At 41.6% G+C, this 21560-nt stretch overlaps 1 long non-coding RNA gene across 1 annotated transcript; it reads left to right on the top strand.

Annotated features, from left to right (window-relative positions):
* Nucleotides 1–3733: 3733 nt before the first annotated feature.
* Nucleotides 3734–15457, top strand: LOC143519384 (uncharacterized). The gene is made up of 10 exons (XR_013132417.1): nucleotides 3734–3826; nucleotides 10581–10631; nucleotides 10779–10975; nucleotides 12868–13100; nucleotides 13211–13478; nucleotides 13607–13765; nucleotides 13840–14067; nucleotides 14228–14355; nucleotides 14438–14547; nucleotides 14649–15457. It is a non-coding gene; the product is annotated as an uncharacterized LOC143519384 (long non-coding RNA).
* Nucleotides 15458–21560: the final 6103 nt, after the last annotated feature.

Raw genomic sequence — 21560 nt, 5'->3', positions numbered from 1 at the left:
CGCGATATAATACTTAATTTGTCTCCATTTTAAACACCCCCCCCCCCCCCCCCCTCGTCAACTACTTTGGGCTAGTTTAGGCTGGTGAAGGGCGGGTTTTACACTGACTTTGTGCAGGATATTTTTGTAGGACCTGGCAACCCTGCCCGTTTCTAGTCTAGTTCAATATATTTATAGTCCCCGTGTCTCATATGTCGGTATCGGTTATTTTGTGCTACTTACCTGTTTATTCTCTTGCCTCGTTCGTGCTCTAGTGGATTTAACTGTTTCTGTTTCATCTTCTCTTTCTCTTTCGTCGTAAGTGCCGTTCAGCCTAGTCTTTGTTTCCCCTGCCTTGTTTTGTTCTTTGTGCCACCATGCCCGTTTATATTTCATGTTCGGACTGCCTACCTGTTATGACCCCTGCCCAGTATTACGACTCTGTCCATTCAATAAATCTCGCTCTCCTCAGCGTTTGTGTCCACCTCCCTGCTCTGCGTCACGCAGTTCCTTACACTGTTAAAGTGCACTATTGCACTAAATATTTCCCAGCACTTTAAACTTAAAGTTAAATATTTATACATATAGTCGAAATGATTCGATATAATTCGCTTTTTTATCACATTATTTAATGGTGGTTTATTTTCAAAACGAACAATCTTCACGTCTTCACGTTCTCTCATGTTTCGTGCGGGAATTACAAGAGGCTCGTATTTGTTAACGTAAAGAGAACTGTTCAATCAGACTGATATTTGGTGTGAAACGAAGTAGTTACAATTTCAACCATTTTCAAGTACTTTAGCCTAAATTCCAGCACTTTTCAAACCTGAAACACAAAGCAACTTTAAACTTCGTCAAGTAAATGTTCCTTCCCCTGTTTTTGAGGGATGTTTCTTTATACTACCACATATCGTTCGCGCGAGGTGTGGCGGAGTCGCGAGCTATGGTCACTTGTGACGGCTGCCCCCGCTGCCCGCATTGTTTCACTTTTGGCATATTACTTGGGATGTCTACATCTCAAGTGATTTAATAAATTTGTTGTACTGGCATCGGACGTTTTCACGTGTTCTTTGCACACTTTACATATCGCTGTAGTTTGGTCTTGGTCAGTGGAAGAAAATCCGAATCAATTCCAGATTACAGAGGTGGATTTCCTCTTCTTTACCAGCTCCTCGGTTTGGCTTTCAGCCGTCGTTGTCCACGCAGTTTTTAGCTTTTACAAACACAACATGTAGGCGTGGAAGACACACAGTTCGCTGTGATTGGTCAGTCATACGCCCTACGTCTGACGCATGGGTGGGAACCATCATAAAAAAGTCATTGCACTGATTGGCAAAGGCGATCTATACGATTTCTCTAATTTGGTAGATCGCCTCGATTCTCCACTCGTTATCGCCATTCACGATTTTATATCGTCATATCATGCACCCCTAATTGGAGCTCTCGCAGGTTGCTGGGGGGCTCCCAGATCTGTACATCCTTGACCAGAGCGGGGTTTGGGCGGATTCCGTCGCCACTCACAACATGGCCTAGGAAGAGGACTTCCTCCTGAAGCAAGTGGCACTTGGATGGCTTCAGTTTCAGTCCATAGCTGTGGAACCGCTGGAAGACCTGTGCAAGCCGACTCAGGCTTTCCTCCACCCCCCTACCGAGGACGATTACATCATCAAGGTAGATCAGCAAGGCGTCCCACTGAAGTCCTCTAAGGACGAGCTCCATCGCCCTTTGGAATGTGCCTGGAGCATTGCAGAGCCCGAACGGCATATGGGTATACTCATATAGCCCCCATTTGGTGATGAACGCCGTCTTCTCACGGTCTCCATCATCTACCACTATCTGCCAGTAGCTAGACTGGAGGTCGAGTATTGAAAACATAGTAGCACCCCCAAGAACATCAAGGCATTCCTCAATCTTGGGCAAAGGATACGCATCCTTGACTGTCAGGTTGTTTAGACAGCGGTAATCCACACACCACCGCATGCCCTCATCCCTCTTTCGTACCAGGACGACCGGAGAGGCCCACTCTGATGAGGAGGGCGTAACGACGCCTGCTTCAAGCATGGCTCTAAGATGCTTCACCTCTTCACATTGGAATCCAAGAGGTGTCCTTCTCATTGACTGGGTGCGTGTTTGACTGGACTACATGTGAGGCTGGTTTGGCTTCCTCTCTGATGGTAGGGAATCTTGTATTTTTGCTCTAGTTTGCTGGCGCTCTGCATATGTAAACTGAAATTGGTCAAACTGCAACTTTAGGTCCCCTACTGAGTGAACGAGGGCCTTGACTTGGTCCGCCAGCTCAGCAAACTGATCAGTGGTTACATACTGGGGGGTCTGCACCCTACGAGAAGTAGCAGTGAAGCTCTCACAGATGTCCCCATCTTCAGCCCAGGAAACGCGCCTCGCCCGGCTCTTTTTTTTCCACCCATATTTGGGCCTCTGCCAGGGAGCACGGATCTCGGTTCATAACTTCATAGGCCACCTTTTGATTTCTCAGACCCTTGAGGAAGGCATCGGTTGCCAGTTGATCCTGCAGCTCGAGATCCACCCCTGGGTATGCAAGTGTGACGAGGCGCCGCACCTCTTCTGCAAACTCAGCTGATGTCTCTCTACTTTGCCAAAGCTCTCCTAGCCTCCTCCTTACTGTGGTAGGCGGGTCCCTCTTTCCAAAATGCTACTAAGAGAACATAATCCTCCCTGGTGCGTTCTGGCAGCGAACAGACATAGCGTATTGCAGCTCCCCGTAAGCAGTCTGTCTATTCATGCAGTCTGTCTATTCTCTCCGCGGTACTCCACCCATACTTCCTGGCCAGGCACTCAAATGGCAACAGAAATGAGTCCTAGTCATCATTTCCATCAAAGGTGGCAAGTTTAGGCTGATGCACTTCCTGCAGAGTGTACCGACTGTTGTGGCCAGAGCTATTCACTCTCTGCCCCTCCTGGTAGAAAAACGAGCGCTGGGCTTCCTGCTCAGGGTCTCTACTGCTTCTCTGTCTGCTAGGTTCAGGTTCAGGATTGACATCCCTCCTGATTGGGCCAGAGTTGCGAGCCTGCCTGGAAATTACATCCAGCTCTGCAGCAAAGGGGCCCCCAACATAATCTCTTGGTCTCACAGGCATCTCCCAAGAAACCGAAGGTGCAGCACTAGACTCTGGCATACGCCTATCCCGGGTATGATGTGGTGCAACTTCATCCCCTTTTTCACCAGGACAGCAAGAGGTGGTGTGACTTGCTGTACAGCTGGGTCTCCCCCTGTTATGTGTGTCAGGACAGGGTTAAGCATCATTTGCAGCTGCTTAGTCTGCTGATTTTGATTATCCAGCAAAGCTTGTAACCATTTCAGGGCTCTGTCAGACTCAGGAGATCCTGCTGAAGCTCCTTGTAGCTCCTCCGTCATTTTATTATCCTCCTGTCCACAAGGTTGTTTGTGTTGTTTTTTAATTTTTTTTTACCTTTGTCCTTTACCCTACTTATTTATTTATTATTGTCTTTTATCTTACTTATTTATTTATTATTGTCCTTCTATTCCGTTCATTTGCTTGTTGTTATGCTTCCTGGGTTTTTATTATGAAGGAGAGCCGTAATGGTGGACAGGAAGTAGATCGCACAACAACGGCAGGACCTATTGTAGCATTAGATCTCGAATCCTGTCAGCCAGCTAGTTAGTTTTCCCCCACCGGGTTGGAGTACTCACGACTGGGAGAGTTTTTGGACATCCTGCTTCTGACACCAGTTGTCGTGCTTGTGCTCCTCCGTAGGTGAGCTGCGGCACTTGTGTGGATGACGTGAGTGGAAAAACTTCGCACGACAAGGAATCTTCAGTTTACCGTTTTTACTGAAACCTCGGCAGGTCAGTACAGAACATTCAGCATTACAGCAATAATAACAGATTGTCAGATGTACGGGCTCTAGCTCGGGCACAGAACAGCAGTTTGCACTGTCCATGTGATGAGCCGTGAGCACCGCCTGTTTACATTACCATGGCAACCATTCTAACCAATCAGCATCCTATGCCCATCCTCCAATGCCCGATAGCATTCAAGTTTGTTTTGAGTCCGAATTTCTTTTTCCCAATGTTCCAGATAATCCCTTTGACTGTGTTTGATGATGTGGTTAATGTTTGGTTTTGAGGTTAAAGCAGTGCTGGAACGGGGCTGTTGTCTGTTACTATCTGTTAGAGGGTTAATAAGCCTCAGAACCAGCTGACTGAGGGGGCTCTTCTCGGGGTTCAGTTCTTGGGTCTGTAACGTCTTAAAATGTAGCGTATCACTGGGACTCGTTTTCAGGTGCATCCAGAAATTTAGAGCTCGGTTTTGGATATTGATGAGCAATGGGAATCGGCCTAATTCTGCCCTGCATGCATTGGTTGGTGTTTTTCTTTGGACTTTTAGGGCGTACTCACACTAGGCACGGTTTGCTCGTTCCGTGCTGGGGCCCGGTTATCCCCCCTCCCCACTCCCCCTCTGGCCTGCACTCACACTGGCTTCAGCAACCCGGCCAGAGCACGCTTACGTCATCACAACGCCGCTTTATTTGGAAAAAAGCGTGCTCGCACAACACTATGGAGTTCACGATTCTCTTTTTATTGTATTTTTGGAGTCGTTTTGGGAGTGCAGAAACACGGTGCAAGCACAGATTTATCGATAATTTAACACAACGATTGTCTGCTAATCGCTTTGCTGCTATGACTGTTTAACGTGAGCATCGCATCACTGACGTCATGTTTGAGTTCCAGCGAAATGAACCAATCAGACGAGGCACCAAGCGGGCCCGGGCACGGATAGCGCTCACACTAGATGCGAACCGTGTCCGAGTCCAGATGAATCGTGCCCTGGCCCACCTCTTCAAGCGGGCCCGAGCACGGTTAACTGATCCGGGCCCGGATCACAGAGCCTAGTGTGAGTACGCCCTTAGAATCATTCTGCAGAATTCTGCATGCAGGGCTTCAGCTGGATGCTTGTCCCATCTAGTGTATCCTCTCTCAAGCTGAACCTCACTGTTTTTCTCTGCAACTTTTTCTCCGATTCTTTCTTCCTTCTGTATCTTATTTTTTGTCTTCAAGCTTTTCTCCCTTTTTATTTCACGCTCTCTCACGCTCTGCCTCTTTCTCCTCATGGGTTGCTTTAAACTCTCTATTATATTCTGGAGTTCCAGATCTCTCTCCTCTCGGTCTCCTCATCCTCTCTCAAGTTGAACCTCACTGTTTTTCTCGGCACCTTTTTCTCTGATTCTTTCAGCTTTTCTTTTCTTCTCTCCATCTCCTTCAGTGTCTTCAGTGTATTCTCTCTGGTCATCACATCCTCCATCTCACTCTTCTCTTCCTTTTTTCGTATTACAAATCTCTCCAGAGAGGCCACTTTGTCCTTTATTTTCTGGAGATCTCGTTCAATTTCACTCTTCTCCCAGGTCAGGTGCACCTTTCTCTCTTCCTCTGTTCTCCCATGTGAGAGTGAGCATTCTCCTTCTTCAGCACTGCTATCCTCTTCTATAATTTGTTGCAAGTGGGGTAATATCATTTCAATGTTTTCTAAGCACCTCCTGATGTTTTCAAGTACTTCCTCTCTGCTTAGGACTGCACTGTTGAGCTGTAACAAACAGGCACTAGTGTTAGTGTTAAGATCTGGTACTTTATTTTCCTGATCTACTGAGGATCGGCCCCTGTTGGGTTCTGTCCTACTCTGCTGACTTTTCTGACTGTGTCTGTAACTCTCTCACACACAGTACTGCCACAACACCTTCTACAATACACAATAAAAACATGTAACAAACACTTTAAGCACATAAGGTGCAATTAATGAGTGAATTAATCTTATTGCAGAAACCCTGACATGATAACTCACTTTTCTCACTGTAGGCCCAAACCTCTCCAATCATTTGCCACTAATCATAAGTAACAGAATAGATGGATCCGGTCACATGACTTACATTTCTCATTACTAGTGGCAGAGCTAGACTTTTTTTCAAGGGGTGGCCAAAGGGTGACCAAGGTTTTATCAGGGGGGTCCATATACAAATTATGAACGAAAGGAAACACATTTTCTCTTCAAATTACCATTTCCAGTGGGGTGGCAGTAGGGGTGGCAAGGGCTCTGTTGGGGGTGGCAATTGCCACCCCTTTGGCTTCTGCACTGATCACATGCCCCATTTTCTATCTCTATTTGTCCAGAGTGCTCAGTACTTTCAGCTGTGGTTGTTTCTGCTGGAGTAACTTTAGCTGCTGTCTCTCACGCTCAGCTATGTTGGCGCTAGGGTTGCAGCGGTAACCGGTTTCACGGTATACCACGGTATTAAAATGCACGGTTACCATACCGTGTGCGTTTGCTTATTACCGGTAAAAAGCAAGCCAGCGGAGAAACTGACCCGCGCATGCGCAACTCCGCTCCGGTTCAGCTACTCAGCACACAGCGGTGAGAATGGCAGAAAGTGCATCAGACTTAATTTTTTTAACAAAAAAAAAGCTAAACTAAAATCAGCGGCGAAAATGACGTAATCGCGGTGGCTCCGCCCGTGCGCGAGGGTCTCACGCGCTGTCGATTCGCGAGGTCGTGCACCTCTGAATTTTGTAACTTTGCGCGCGCCGCGCCTCAGCGCAATGAACAATGTCATGTTTGCAGGGTTCATACATCTTTATAAGGTGGAATTAAAGCACTTGTACGTCACTTTCCCAGCACCTTAAACTTAATTAAGTTAAATATTTATACATATACTCGAAATAATTCGCTTTTTCATCACATTATTTAATGGTTGTTTACGCCCAATCTCAACGTCTTCACGTTCTCTCATGTTTAGTCCTGGAATTACAAGAGGCTCGTATTTGTTAACGTAATACAAAAGAACTGTGCGGAGTCGCGCGCTACGGTCACTAGTGAAAGTATAAACCTAGCTTTTATGGTCCTTGCTTTCACTGGATGTGAAAGACGCCATTAATTTACATGCGTTCATTTTCAAATTCTAACGTGCCTGTTTTTCATATGTTAAAACCAGACTCAGTGTGAAAGCCTTAAAATAGAAATCTCTATTGTGAGGGTCATGTCAGAAATAAATCCTCTCTTTCTGCAGTATCTGGTTATATTCCAACTTGGCAGTACAACGGACGTTTACAACAGTTGTTGATCAGACACTGACCCAGGCTCAGTTTATCAGATATTAAATTATTTAAACTTAAATAATTATACTGAAATCCATGATTTAGGTTTCTCAAATTTTGCAGTATTTATATAAACATGTGTACAGCTTTTTTTTTATTTAAAGGAGACATTTTGTATACAATTGTTCCAGGTTTCTACAATAAATAGTTAATTGAACAAAAAAAACTTGTTGTAATTTCTTTAAGGGTCAGTGTATCTTTTAATAATATACAAACAAACTGTGATACCGTGATAACCGTGATACCGCGGTATTGTCTGAGACGGTTATCATACCGTGAAAATCTCATACCGTTGCAACTCTAGTTGGCGCCCTCTGGTGTTGAGTTTGTCCTGCACTCTCTCTGTTCTTATTTTCCGAACTCTCAGCTCTGATTTGGGAAATCAGAAATAAACAGTTCCTTTTAAACAGTCTGTTTTTGTAACACATCTGCCAATTTTTGACAAATATGTATGACAATGTAGGTTTACCTAATTTCATATAAAAAATTATGCTTCTGAATGTTTATATGATTCATTTACCCTCATGTCACCACTGAACAAATCCTAGTCGTCATCATGCCGATTAGAACTACTTTATAAACTAAACTAATCTAATGTTTTGCACAGCTAACCAGACATTTGTTGACACGCAATGACCTAAACCAGGGGTGGCCACCCCGTCAGAGAAACCTGCTCAGCCACACAAACATCATAAAGTAATAAATGTTACACACAAACATCATAAAGTAATTTTCATAAACACATACTTCGATATAAACGTAAAGATCCGAAACGCCCCTAAAGCGATAGACTTAATTTCTCAGAACAAGAATAGACTGTTGAGTTTCAATTGAAAGTTGTTTTTTTTCTGGCCATTTTGTGAGTTTAATCGAAGCAACAATTGTAATGCTCCAGATTCTGAACTAGCTCAAAGGAAGGTCAGTTTTATAGCTTCTCTAATCAGCAAAACTGTTTTCAGCTGTGCTAACTTACTTGCACAAGGGTTTTCAAGGGTTTTCTAAATATCCAATAGCCTCCTTACACAGTTAGCAAACACAATGTACCATTAGAACACTGGAGTGATGGTTGTTGAAAATGGGTCTCCATACATCTATGTAGATATTGCATTAAAAACCAGATGTTTACAGCTAGAATAGTCATTTACCACATTAATAATGTATAGAGTGTATTTTTGATGCATTTAATGTTAGCTAAATTGAAAAAAAAAAAAAAGAACATTTCTAAGTGACCCCAAACTTTTGAACGGTAGTGCATGCATATATATATATATATATATATATATATATATATATTGCATATATATATATATATATATATATATATATATATATATATATATATATATATATATATATATATAAAGAATATTTTAGGGTGTAGAGGGCCCTGACAGTTCCCCACTGATTTAAATACAAATCACCCGTTTGCTAATGCTGCTGATGCTGGGTCAAGCACTGATGCAGCCCAGGGGAAGAGTCGCCACTGCCAAAAACAGGTTAAATGTACTAAATGTTGGCTTACATTTCAAATCTCATGTTTAGCTGAATAAACATGTTATCAACCCCTTTTAATGTACAGTATGTAGGCTTACAAATTCATGTTTAACTGAATAAACCGTTGAACACGAGTACATTTTATTGAGCATGTTTTTTTTTCAAGTATCAAACTAGAACAGTTTCCTCAAGCAGTCATTGCATTTTGGAAACAGGAGATGAGCCCCTGGTCTAATGCACCCTCTGTATTAAGAAACCCTATCTCAAAAACTGACTTTTAGTCATTACTTGGGTAGCGCGCATATGAGCCATTTTAATCTAATTTCAATTTCAAGATTTCAGTGAGATTAATCTAGATTAAAAGTCAGTTTTTGAGATAGGGTTTCTTAATACAGAGGATGCATTAGACCAGGGGCTCATCTCCTGTTTCAAAAATGCATCAATGACTGCTTGAGAAAGCTGTTCTACTTTGATACTTGAAGAAAAAAAAACATGCTCAATAAAATGTAGGCTACTTGTGTTCAACGGTTTATTCAGTTAAACATGAATTTGTAAGCCTACATACTGTACATTAAAAGGGGTTAATAACATGTTTATTCAGCTAAACATGATATTTGAAATGTAAACATTTAGTACATTTAACCCCACGGACGAAATTTGTAATTACGTAATTTTTTTCAAAAGCCGGTTTTGGTCCTCTGCAGTTTTAACAGTTAAAAAGAAAATTTAAATAGCGACGAATCTAGCGCTAGGACCATGCAGAAAATGACCGCTCCGAGCTCCGCTCCGGTAAAGCTGGGCGTACACTATACGATATTTTTTAAATCGTGTACTCAGCTCCAGCTCAAACTGTACGACTAAATCGCAGGGTTTAAAAGTTCACAGCTCACGATTCATATACTCACACTATACGACCCGACGCTCTCATGCGATCTCACGAGGAGCGATTTGAATTTCAAACATGTTTGATATTCTTGCGACGCTGCGATTTCTGATCGGGAGTTGGTCGTGAGGTGTGAATCGCTCCTCGTTTACCTGTGTAAACTATACGATGCACGACACGCGATTGAGCCGAAACTCGGCCCGATCGAAAAATAGTCGCACGAGTGAAAAATCGGCTGAAAATGGGCCAAAAATCGCACAGTGTACGCCCAGCTTAACACTTTACGTTCATAAAAATGAATTTTCCATGAAGCAAACCTGGCGACTTCGTGAATGTATCCATGTAAACACACGTACGATTTGTAATTCACAGGTTTGAAAACTCGTTCTCGCCCCTACTGTGCAATTTGGTTAGGAATACAGCCGAGCTAAACTATCAAGTTGAAAGTCATCATAGTTTGCTTACCCATTTTGACCCAGTTCCCAACCCAACTTTAAGAATAGATTAACGGCGATAATTTTTATATCGCCCGATAAGATTATCAAATTAACGACCGCCGTTAACGGCCCACCACTAATAAATATATATATATATATATATATATATATATATATATATATATTGGGCGACGCACCACGAAAGGATGAAAAGGAAGTTTTTTTTTCTCACATTCTATCACGGCTTTTAACTAGCTGTTCTGGACAGCGTCTCATGCCCCTGAATGCCATTGTCCAATCAGCGTTGAGGTGCATTCTCTGTAGTACCGCCCCTTTTTGGGCGATTTGAGTCAAACTGAAAATCGTCCCTACTGCTTGTCGTTACCCAATCCAAACCGGGAACCCAATTTTGACTGCGCATGCGCAGAATTGTACGTCATACAATTTATCCCGCCCTTTCCGTTTTACGACGCTCTTCTTTGAGTGTTGGAAAGTAGTTGGCTACGTGGTCATGGTTGTTTTGTTATCTGCAACAATGAAAACCTTTGAATTCTATCGTGCCGTTCAGGTAAAATAGTTAATACAGTTATTTATCCGTGCAGGCTAATCAGTTATTAAATATGTTTGCTATTTGGTTTTGCAGGATTATTTCCTGAAAGGTGAGTTTGCTTTCACCGTGGGGAGCAGAGACCAGGTGAGAATACGGTTAGCATCTTCCAGCTTCATGCTTAAAGGCAGGTTTAAGTTACCTATATTTGTTTTCCACAAATTATACATAGTTCTAACCGCAGTTTTTTTTATTTAAACAGAAATGTGTTCGTTACTTTATTTTTTTCTACAGAGAACAGACTCTTCTACACAGGCCCGAGCAGGCGTTACATGCGCCTGGTCGTGCTGTCAGAGGACGAGAAAAGATCTGTTCTGATGGAGTGCCACAATAACCCTGGTACTGGAAACCATAATGGCATCAGGGGTACCAGAAACAGGGTCATTGATGGCTATTACTGGTCTACACTAAATAAAGATGTCACTGATTGGGTAATGTATTGCAGCTATAATGTTTTAGTACTTACACTTGCAATCCAAGTGTTTCAATTTGGCAAACAGTTTTCTATCTGTATTAGGGGTGCACGATATGGACTAGAATTGCGATGTGCGATAACATTGTTGGATATCCCGATATCGATGTGAACCACGATAAATTAAGATTAAAATACAGAAATGTGGTGTCTCTCTGAACAGCAGCACGTTAATTTGTTTTGTTTTTTACTGTGTAATGAATCCAGAATAATTCCAAATATTTTGCAGGTTTATTCAACAATAGATTCAATCTAGGTTTATACTTTCACGAGTGACCGTAGCGCGACTCCGCACACCTCGTGAACCTCCGCGAAAGGCGGAAGCGTTTATTCTTGCCGTGTCACATTCTTTGCAGTGTTGTCCGAAATGATATGTAGGCCTAGTAGTATAAAAAAACACCCTTCAAATACAGGGGAATGAACATTTACCTGACCAATTTTAATGTTGCTTTGTGTTTCAGGTTTGAAAGTGCTGGAATTTAGGCTAAATTACTTGAAAATGCTTGAAATTGTAACTACTTCATTTCACAACAAATATCTTGTCTGATTGAACAGTTCTCTTGTTACGTTAACAAATACGAGCCTCTTGTAATTCCAGGACGAAACATGAGAGAACATGATTGGGCGTTTTGAAAATAAACATCCATTAAATAATGTGATTTAAAAAAGCAAATTATTTTGAATCATTTAGAGTATATGTATAAATATTTAATTCAATTAAGTTTAACGTGCTGGGAATTATTGAAATGGACCTTGAAAGTGACGTACAAGTGCTTGAATTCCACCTTGTATAAGTGTATGAACCCTGCAAACATGACTGTTCTCATTGCGCTGAGACGCGGCGCGCGCGCGAACTTACAAAATTCGAGAGGTGCACGACCGCGAATCGACAGCGTGCGAGGCCATTGCGCACGGGCGAAGCCACTGCGATTACGTTATTTTCGCCTCGCGGACCCTCGCGCCGCATCAAGTGTAAACCAGGCTTAATCCAAATCGCGTGTCTGCTGCGCGTGTTCGCCTCACTCCAGGGTTGCCAGGTCCTACAAAAATATCCCGCACAATATCTGCAAGTGTAAGTTGTCGGCGGGGGGTGGCGAGTGTGAAATGGAGACAAATTAAGTATTATATCGCGATTGATTCTTAGTGTTGACTTGTAACTTCCGCAGTAGCCCAACTCAAAAGTAGCCCAAAAAACCGCACCCCGCGGCCCCAGAATTTTTACCCGCGGCAGGATTTTCAAACAAGCCCAATTTGGCGTGAAAACCGCGAACCTGGCAACTCTGCCTCTTGCCTACTTACGTCACGTGATCATAGTCTGCAGTGTGAATAGCTCCCTCTATTGCTGGACGAGGATAATGCAATTTGAGTTTGCTGTTATTCAAGGAGTTATCGTGGCTCTTTCGATGTGTTTATCGTGAAACTTCACATCGCGATAACGATAAAAATACGATTAATCGTGCAGCCCTAATCTGTATTAAGTTCTCTGTGAACATTTAGTGAACATCTTCATTAACTTAATTGTTAGTAAGTAAATTAAGTGTAAATGCTGATCGTTACATAAGAGGTATTTATTTGCTCAATAAGCAAAGAAGGTTAATTTTTGTTTTAGTAATCAATAGATCATAGGACTATTGCAATATTTTGATTATATTACACTCCCTTATTAAAGATGCATTTTACAAACCAATTGTTCTGCATTTTTTAAAGTCAAATGTTGCCATCGCTGCCAGATGAATGATCCCATTAAAACTGTTGTCCCTGTTTTACATTCTATTAAGGTGCTGTTTACAACATCATTGCAGTCAAGGTTTTACAATTATTTAAATAGGCTAAAAACTCATATTTGTATAGGTGAAAGAAGCCTGGGAGGTATTTGGCTTGGATTTAATTGGACCACTACCCAAAACTGCACATGGCAACATTTATGCTTTGACCATGACTGACCTATATACAAAATGGGTTATTGCTGAGCCTCTGCAATCAAAAACAGCGAGTGAGGTGTCCTTGGTGATGACTAACAAGTTGTACATGTTTGGTATGCCCAGGAAAATTATCACAGACCAAGCCAAGAGTTTGTCAATGGGGTAAGGACTTTGTCACACTTTAAATTGTTTTGCTTTACCTATATTGTCTTTGCTTTACATGCAGTGTAATGTTTAAATCTGAAAATATATTAAATATAATTTGTCCACAGCTCAATGAACAAATATTCACAATGATGAATATTAAACACGCTGTGTCCAGTGCGTATCATCCTCAGACCAATGGCCAGGTAACTTGTACTATATTTGTGTGCTTTATATGTATTGTTGCTACAGTTTTTACTCACAGATTAATATGTACAAGATGAACAGACAAACCAAAACGTCAAACGTGCTCTGAGAAAATATGTAAATGAGAATCACAATGACTGGGACATTCACCTACCAGCTGTGGTATATGGCATCAACACTGCCAAGCAGGTTTGCATACATAAAATTATGTCTATAGTATCAACCTAAAAGGATGGAATGATTAACTTTTAATTCACAGACTTATAAAGTTATAGCAAATAACAGTGTAAACTTTTTTATTGCAAATTTATTTCCAGAACTCTACCAGGTACAGCCCCTATTTTCTGATGTTTCACCGGCACCCTCGTCTGCCTGACGTCATCAATGCCTCTCCTATGGGAGATGACTTTGAGGTTGCTGACCCAGAAGATGACATTAATGGGAAAGTTCCAGAAATGAAGATCCTTAATGAACAGGTTTGCATGAAAACTTTACCATAATCTTTGTTACTGTTGTACATGTGTTGTTTTATGAGTGATTATTTTTGTAGTTCCTTAGCAATATAGAGGCAGCACAGAGGAAGCAGCAAAAGACCTTTGGAGACCGGAAGCAAAAGTCTGCCACGGTATTTGCAGCCAACATTGGGGACGAGGTTCTTATTTCCCACGACTCTAAGAAGCGCCACACTGGAGACAGTCTTGGAAGTCTGCACCAAGGACCATATACTTGGTCCAGAAGGTCAACATATCTAGACTTCAACCATATAACAGAGTAACAAGTAAGTGTTAAAAATACAAAATGAAAATTTTATGGAAAAAATATGAATTGTGTATATTACAAAACAAGATGAGAGTTAAGACATTATTATTAAATACAGATTATCTGATTATCTTGCATGAGGCAACATGGATACACAGTGTCACTTTTCGTACTATCAGATGTACCGACTGAGAGGACATATTTGCGGGACCATTGCTATCCTCAGCTGGAATGGCAGGTGGAACACCCATATGCTCTCTCGGGTCTGCATTGGGAGAAACACCTGAACCCTCTTCAAGATGAGCTGGTTAGCAGTGTGTCTATTCTGCAATTTTCCATTTTATTGTTATCTATGTTGATGACTTACAGTTGTTGATCTTGATATTTAGCTTAATTATGTCCTGGATATTAACCGTCCATCAAATGAACTGATCGTGATACCTGTCTGACATGTGAGGACTTTTGGAGCCTGGGATTGAGTTGGTGCATGGAGTCAAATGTGAGCATTTTAAATGTGACATATCTTGGTGTATTACATTATAAATTTATTCTATACACATGACTTATATCATCAAAACTGTTGTCTGTGATCATTTCCAGATTGGAAATGCATGCCTTAGGATTGTGGAAGAAGCAGCACGGAAACACGTAACTGCTTGTCCTATTTTTTAATACTGAGGCTCCCTAAATATCTCTTTATTTTGTATTTGGGCATATTTGTAATCTTTGTACTGTATAGGGAAAAGATGTTTATATTTCGGACCTCTACGTTGTTGCTACATCATGGGTTAAAGTTCTCCGTCACTACGACGGATTTCCGTCATTTGATTTTTTTGGGGAAAAAATCCGTCAAATCATAATAAACCACACGCGCGTGCGTGCTATCTTTTGTGGCCGAAATATGATTCTCACTGGCGCTCATCAACGCTGGATGGATGACGGCGGTGTCATTTGATTGACTTGCGGGTCATTCCGCCTTCAGATTTACGGACATTATGTAGAAAAGTGACCTCCCTCCTGCCTGGCGTGACCGTAGCGCGCGACTCTGTACACCTCGTGCAAACTTGCGCGAACGGCGGAGGCTAGTTGACGCGTCACATTCTTTTTGCAGTCTTGTCCGAAACGATACGTGGTAGTATAAAGAAACACCGCTCAAAAACAGGAGAATTTTAATGTTGCTATGTGTTCCAGGTTTGAAAAGTGCTGGAATTTAGGCTAAAGTACTTTAAAATGTTGAAATTGTAACTACTTCGTTTCACAACAAATATCTGTCTGACTGAACAGTTTTCTTGCATTACGTTAACAAATACGAGCCTCTTGTAATTCCAGGAAACATGAGAGAACGTGAAGACATTAAGATTGGGTGTTTTGAAAATAAACAACCATTAAAAAATGTGATAAAAAGCGAATTATTTCGAATCATTTCGAGTATATGTATAAATATTTAACTTAATTAAATGTAACATTGAAAACGTGTTGAAATGGACCTTGAAAGTGACGTGCAAGTGCTTTAATTCCACCTTATAAAGGTGTATGAACCCTGCAAACATGACTTTGTTCATTGTGCTGAGGCGCGGCGCGTGCGAAGTTACAAAATTCGAGAGGTGCACGACCTTGCGAATCACCAGCGCGCGAGGCTCTCGCGCACGGGTGGAGCCACCGCGATTACGTCATTTTCGGCGCACGCACCGCCCGCGTCGCCCGCGACGCCCGCACGCGCCGCGTCAAATATAATGGCTTAAACCAGGCTTAACATGGATGGTTTTGTTCTGTTTGTATTTAAAAGCTCTATCCAGTGTAATTTTTTTGTAACATACCTACTTAAAGCAGGTAATCTTACGGCTTATGTTTTTGTGCATAGTGAATTTGATAAAAACAAGAGAGCTTCATACCTTTTAAAACTCACCAGGATTCACTAAATTTGACTTGATCTTTAAATAGTTTTCTGAAGAGGACCCCCAGATTTATGTACATTTATTGCTCAGGTGTTGCATTTTGTCGCTTCATAGATTCTCTCTTCTCTCCTTACACAGGCTGTTTAGATAAATATACTTTATAAATGTGTTTATTGTGTAGAATTAGGCAAAAGAGGTCGTGTCCCAACTACACCACATTTTCAGTAATTGCTAGCATTGTCTTTTGCCAGGAAAAATTTTCAGTCAAATGAAAATTTCTTGCTTTAACCCATGTGCTACATGGAAAGACAAACATGCAGACCCACAGCTCAGTTTGCCGGTAGGTTTAGTTGCGGTATTTCTTTTACTACTAATGAGATCTATTTTTAGGATAAGATGTGTATGCAGTGTTGCATCTGACGGTGCCAATGTTTGTACGTTCCCTTTACTACCAGGAAAGCATCAGGTCAAAAGATGCCATTCTTTTTCCTTCCTGGAGTAGGCAGCAGGATCAAGCAGATCACTATTTACTCTGTGTTGAGTGCAGTTTTGAAACATTGATTTTAGCTTTCGTTGGAAGTTGGTTTATTGTTTTATATTTATTTTGGAAATATGAATTTCAGGTGATATGGTATATGGATATGGATATGAATAGGCCCAGTGCTTAATTTGTAAATCAAACGATGCCGGAACGCAAACAGTGGCATGAGACAAGGGGTCACTGAGGCCAACAATGTCACCGGATCGCACACAAAACGCAACGCTTAGGCGCTCAAATGTCAAAATAACAAAGCCAATTCGTATATATAATTTACTTTTCAATTATTTACGTGTGTTTTATAAGTGTTTTAAGTGCAGAAATGCATTTTAAGTGCATTTTCAAGTACTTTAGCCTAAAGCCAGCACTTTTCAAATCTGAAACACAAAGCAACATAAAAATTGGTCAGGTAAATGTTCCTTCCCCTGTTTTTGAGGGGTGTTTCTTTATACTAACTACCACATATCGTTATGGAGGACACTGCACAGAATGTGACGCGGCAAAACGCTTCCGCCGTTCGCGGAGGTTCACGCGAGGTGTGCGGAGTCGCGTGCTACGGTCACTCGCGAAAGTATAACTAGCTTTACAGGAGAGACGCGGAAAGGCATCGCTAAAAAGGAGAGCTCTTATGTGATTTAGGAAACCTGAATGTGGATTTTGTGTTTAAATATGTATTTTATAGAATTGTTTGCTCAATTAATTGGTTCAACGCAGACAGATTTCATCATAACTTATAATTAGTAGGCTTTAAAGTTACCAGAGACAGTTCCCGGAACGCACCCTTCAAAATGAGAGTTCATGGATCCTGTTCCGGCAGGATCCGGCTCAAATTAAACCCTGAATAGGCCTATGCCTAGTTCAAGATGAGAATAATAAAAAAAAACACTTCTCTACCTTAGTGGGACTTCTGGCACTGGGAGGAGTCAGCTAGCTTCTCATAATCCGGGGCAGTAGGAGCTGAGCACCAGCCTTAAACAGGCCGCGAGGTGGTCATCAACAGATGCAGGTAGACCAGGTTCAGAGAGAACAGATGCAGGTAGACCAGGATGAGGGAGAACAGATGCAGGGAGACCAGGATGAGGGAGAACAGATGCAGGGAGACCAGGATGAGGGAGAACAGATGCAGGGAGACCAGGATGAGAGAGAGAACAGATGCAGGTAGACCAGGATGAGGGAGACCAGCAGGATGAGGGAGAACAGATGCAGGGAGACCAGGATGAGGGAGAACAGATGCAGGGAGACCAGGGTGAGGGAGAACAGATGCAGGGAGACCAGGGTGAGGGAGAACAGATGCAGGGAGACCAAGAGGAGGGAGACCAGCAGGATGAGGGAGAACAGATGCAGGGAGAAGTGCCAGATAAAACAAGCAAGATGAGCAACATAGCTACTTTGCCGTATCCCACAGATCCTTCACACGTTTCAGTGTTTAAAATCAAGGGTCATGAATACATTTCGATGTGCTGCAGTGTGGGCCCATCCCAGCCAGATATACCATACCCCAAAAATACAGAGGGGAGATCATTCCAGAAGCAGTGGTTTTCCGGGAATGTGTGGCTGGAAAACTCCCCTGCTGGTAATTCCATGCATTGTTTAAGCTGTCAGCTTTTCCTTTCTGAGGAAAAATACAAAAGTAAAACAGCCTGGACAACTGATGGCATCAGTGGAGTGGAGCACTGCTCTTGAAAAAATCAAGCAATGCTCCATCACAGAGATGCACATTGTATGACAGTGTCCTGAAAATGCATATGGAAAAGGTTTCTAAAGCTAAAGTCACCAACACTAGGCCCCAGGTATCACTGCTTTCCAACAGATGCCAAAATGACATCATTGCATCACTAGCCACTTACACCAGAAAGGAGATAAACCACAAAATAAAAGAGGCTGAAATGTTTTCCATCCTCCTTGATGAAACCTCTGATGTCTCACACAAAGACCAAGTGTCATTTGTTGTGCGATATTTACATGATGTGCAGATCAAGCGGCGATTTATTGAAGTCTGCAACGTAGAAATAGTTGGATGTGCAACAGAAAAGGCAGAGTTTCAACATTCCAGTACCTACTGTGGTGCCTGGTCAAGAGAGGAAACAGACAGTGCCAGTGCGTTTCCAACACAACCCAACAGTGTCTCAAGTAGGTGCTCAGTTTGAGTCAGTGGAGGCATATTTCAGGAGTAGCGTGTATTTCACCTTTCTGGACATTATGACTGAGGAGAAGAACAGGAGTTTCAAAGGGGAGAACACTGGAAGCCCTACATCAAGAATCATTGAGTCATTCCAGCCCTTAACTAACAGGGCACACCAAACACAGAAGCCATGGAAGCTGAGCACATTCTCTGTGAGTTCTATGGAGAAGATGAGGAGCAGCTTGAGACAGAACTAAAGGTCTCCACTCCAGGTTCACTTCAAAGAACCTACAAGAAATATTTTCAATACTGAGGGAAAACAATGGCTAGCTGAACTTTCTTGCCTTTGTCAAAATGATCAAAATATATGCAACATTACCAGTGACGACAGTTGAAAGATCAATTTCCAAGCTGAAAATCATCAAAAGTAAACTAAGAAGCCTGTGTGGTGAAGAAAGTCTCTCTGACCTTCTCTTGCTTGCCATTGAAAAAGACATTGAGATAAATCACGGTGAGGTCATCAACATCGTTAAAGTAAAATGGATTTTATCAGTTGGTGGTGTGACTTTTGTCCATTAAAAACTCACATTTAGAGAATGTTACAATTAAAAGTCAAATTTCATTTAACATGTGCGTGTAATTTTTTTTTGAATGAAGTGTTCCACATCTGCTACAAAGTGCCCTCCAAACTCCCCACCCGCCGAGCACTCCCAAAAATGTCTGTGCACGCCACTGCTTTCTACATATATCAGGACATACACTACTAACAAAAAGTTAGGGATTTTTGGCTTTCAGGTGAAATTTCAGGATGAACCTGAAATGCACTGTAACCTATTATTAAAAAAATAATTGATTTTCATAGGTCTAATTCAATACGTTTAGTAAAGCTCTTCATTGCTAAGCAGCTAACCTTGTCAATCAGTTCTGTTAGCCACTACTAATAGCAAGGATTCCCAAGTATTGGCAAGGTAATGTTATGAATCAAGTCGACAATTTAATAAATGTTAAATTTAGTACCTTGCCATTAGAGCAGATAATTTCTCCATCAGGGTAGGATTGTAACGTTAGCTGCTGTTTTGTTTCAGGGTGCTCTCAACCTGAGTAAGGTCACCTTCATTCATAATGCCGCTGTGATGACAGCCTTGATGTTTGCTGCTTTTATTATTATCCTCACTATAGGATTAGCCATTCCGACCAAAGTAGCGTAACACATACACTTTAGCCAATCCTTGCATTTCAGACCTAGCTTTTATCAATTTTAGCATAGATGCCGGACACACCATTGTATTCCAATTAATAGTTTAATCTATAAGGCTTTTCCTCCATTTTAATTAGCTTTAATCTTCATAGCTTTTAGGTTGGTTAACATTGGTTTAAATGGTCTGTGGAAGTCTGCTTCAGTTAGTTTGTTCCTGCCTCTGGTTCAGTTAATAACTTGACAAATCTCTGAACCTAAACCAAGTTTTCGACCTTATTCATCGTATGCATTATAAGGTTACATTGTTGATATCCATTAATCAATTTGTTCACTAAGCCAATCACTGTGGCAAATATATTTTAGCCAATGGTACTTCAACCCCAGGTAATGAGACTGATAGCGTTATTCACCTATTGCCGTTATCAAAACATATTTCCCCGAGAGTTCAGGGTGGTGCCTCTTATAATTATTCATAATTAATCAATATTGCTACGTACTATAGGTATAAAGCCTTACATTTTTTATCTCTTGAGACTTCAAAGGGTTGCCTCAATGTTCCCACATGCTCCCCACAAATGTCTACAAAATGTCACAATGAAAGGAGATTCATTAAGCTGACATCCCATTGGCTATTTAAAAACCTAAATAAGGATAATCTGCCAAAAGGGTTGGATCCAGTATTAGCACATGAGATTGGCAACAATACTCCATGAATGATATTTCTATTCCTATAACTAATTCCTATAGCTATTTTTGTTTTTATTAGTCCATTCTCCTCTTTCCTCTTCCTGCTTCCTCTTTTATAAAACCCTCCAGTTTATTTTCAATGTCTGTGTTCGAAATAGCCTACTACATACTACTGGTGTACTGCTTGGGCCCCAAATCAGTATCCAGTATACAGTATGCAAATAAAAATAATTTTCCAGTATGCGAAACATCCCCGGATGACGTACTACTTCTGCAAAAAAGTTTCCAGTACGCGAATACTGGCACACACTGGACTTGGTCTTCTCCTACGGGCTGCAGGTGTCTAACATAACTATACATGACGCTGTGTTCTCTGATCACAGCCCTGTAATATTTGATGTAGACCTTCCCCGCGTCCCTAAACCTTGTACCCAGCGTTACAGCCACCGTAATTTAAACTCTTCCACTGTTACTCAGTTCTCCACTGCTTTTATTCAGACTGTAACCCTCTCTGGGGCTGAGGACGTGAAGGCGAGCCAAAACGATTCAGCAGTGATCCGTTTCACCAAGCTTCCGTAAGAAGTCATAGAGACGGCTAAAACGGATCACTGCTGATTGCGCCTGGAGAGTCTAGGACTCACTCGGGTGCCTCTAGTGTTGTTAGGAGGAATGGCAGCCGAGCCCGCCCTGACAACGCAATTGACTTTCAGTTCCCGACCTCAGAAGTTTAAATTTCTGCCAGCATTTAATTTTTCACCATTAATATTTTTTTTACTCAGTAACGTGAGGGGTTTCAAATGTAGTGAAGTAAAATTACTTAGGTCAAAATTTACTCAAGTAAAAGTAAAAATTACATATTGCAAAAACTACTCAGAAAATTACAAATTACTCATAAAAAGTACTCAGTTACAGTAATGTGAGTAAATGTAATTCGTTACTTTCCACCCCTGGTTTTTAAAGCCTTAAGGGGACTGGCCCCTGCTTATATATCCGAGCTGTTACATCCCTATAGGCCAACCAGATCACTTAGATCTAATGATCAACTACAATTAATTATTCCTAAGGCTAAATT

Source organism: Brachyhypopomus gauderio, chromosome 7 (assembly GCF_052324685.1).
Source record: "Brachyhypopomus gauderio isolate BG-103 chromosome 7, BGAUD_0.2, whole genome shotgun sequence".
NCBI classification, from domain to species: domain Eukaryota; kingdom Metazoa; phylum Chordata; class Actinopteri; order Gymnotiformes; family Hypopomidae; genus Brachyhypopomus; species Brachyhypopomus gauderio.
This window is presented reverse-complemented; position numbering and strand designations above follow the sequence as displayed.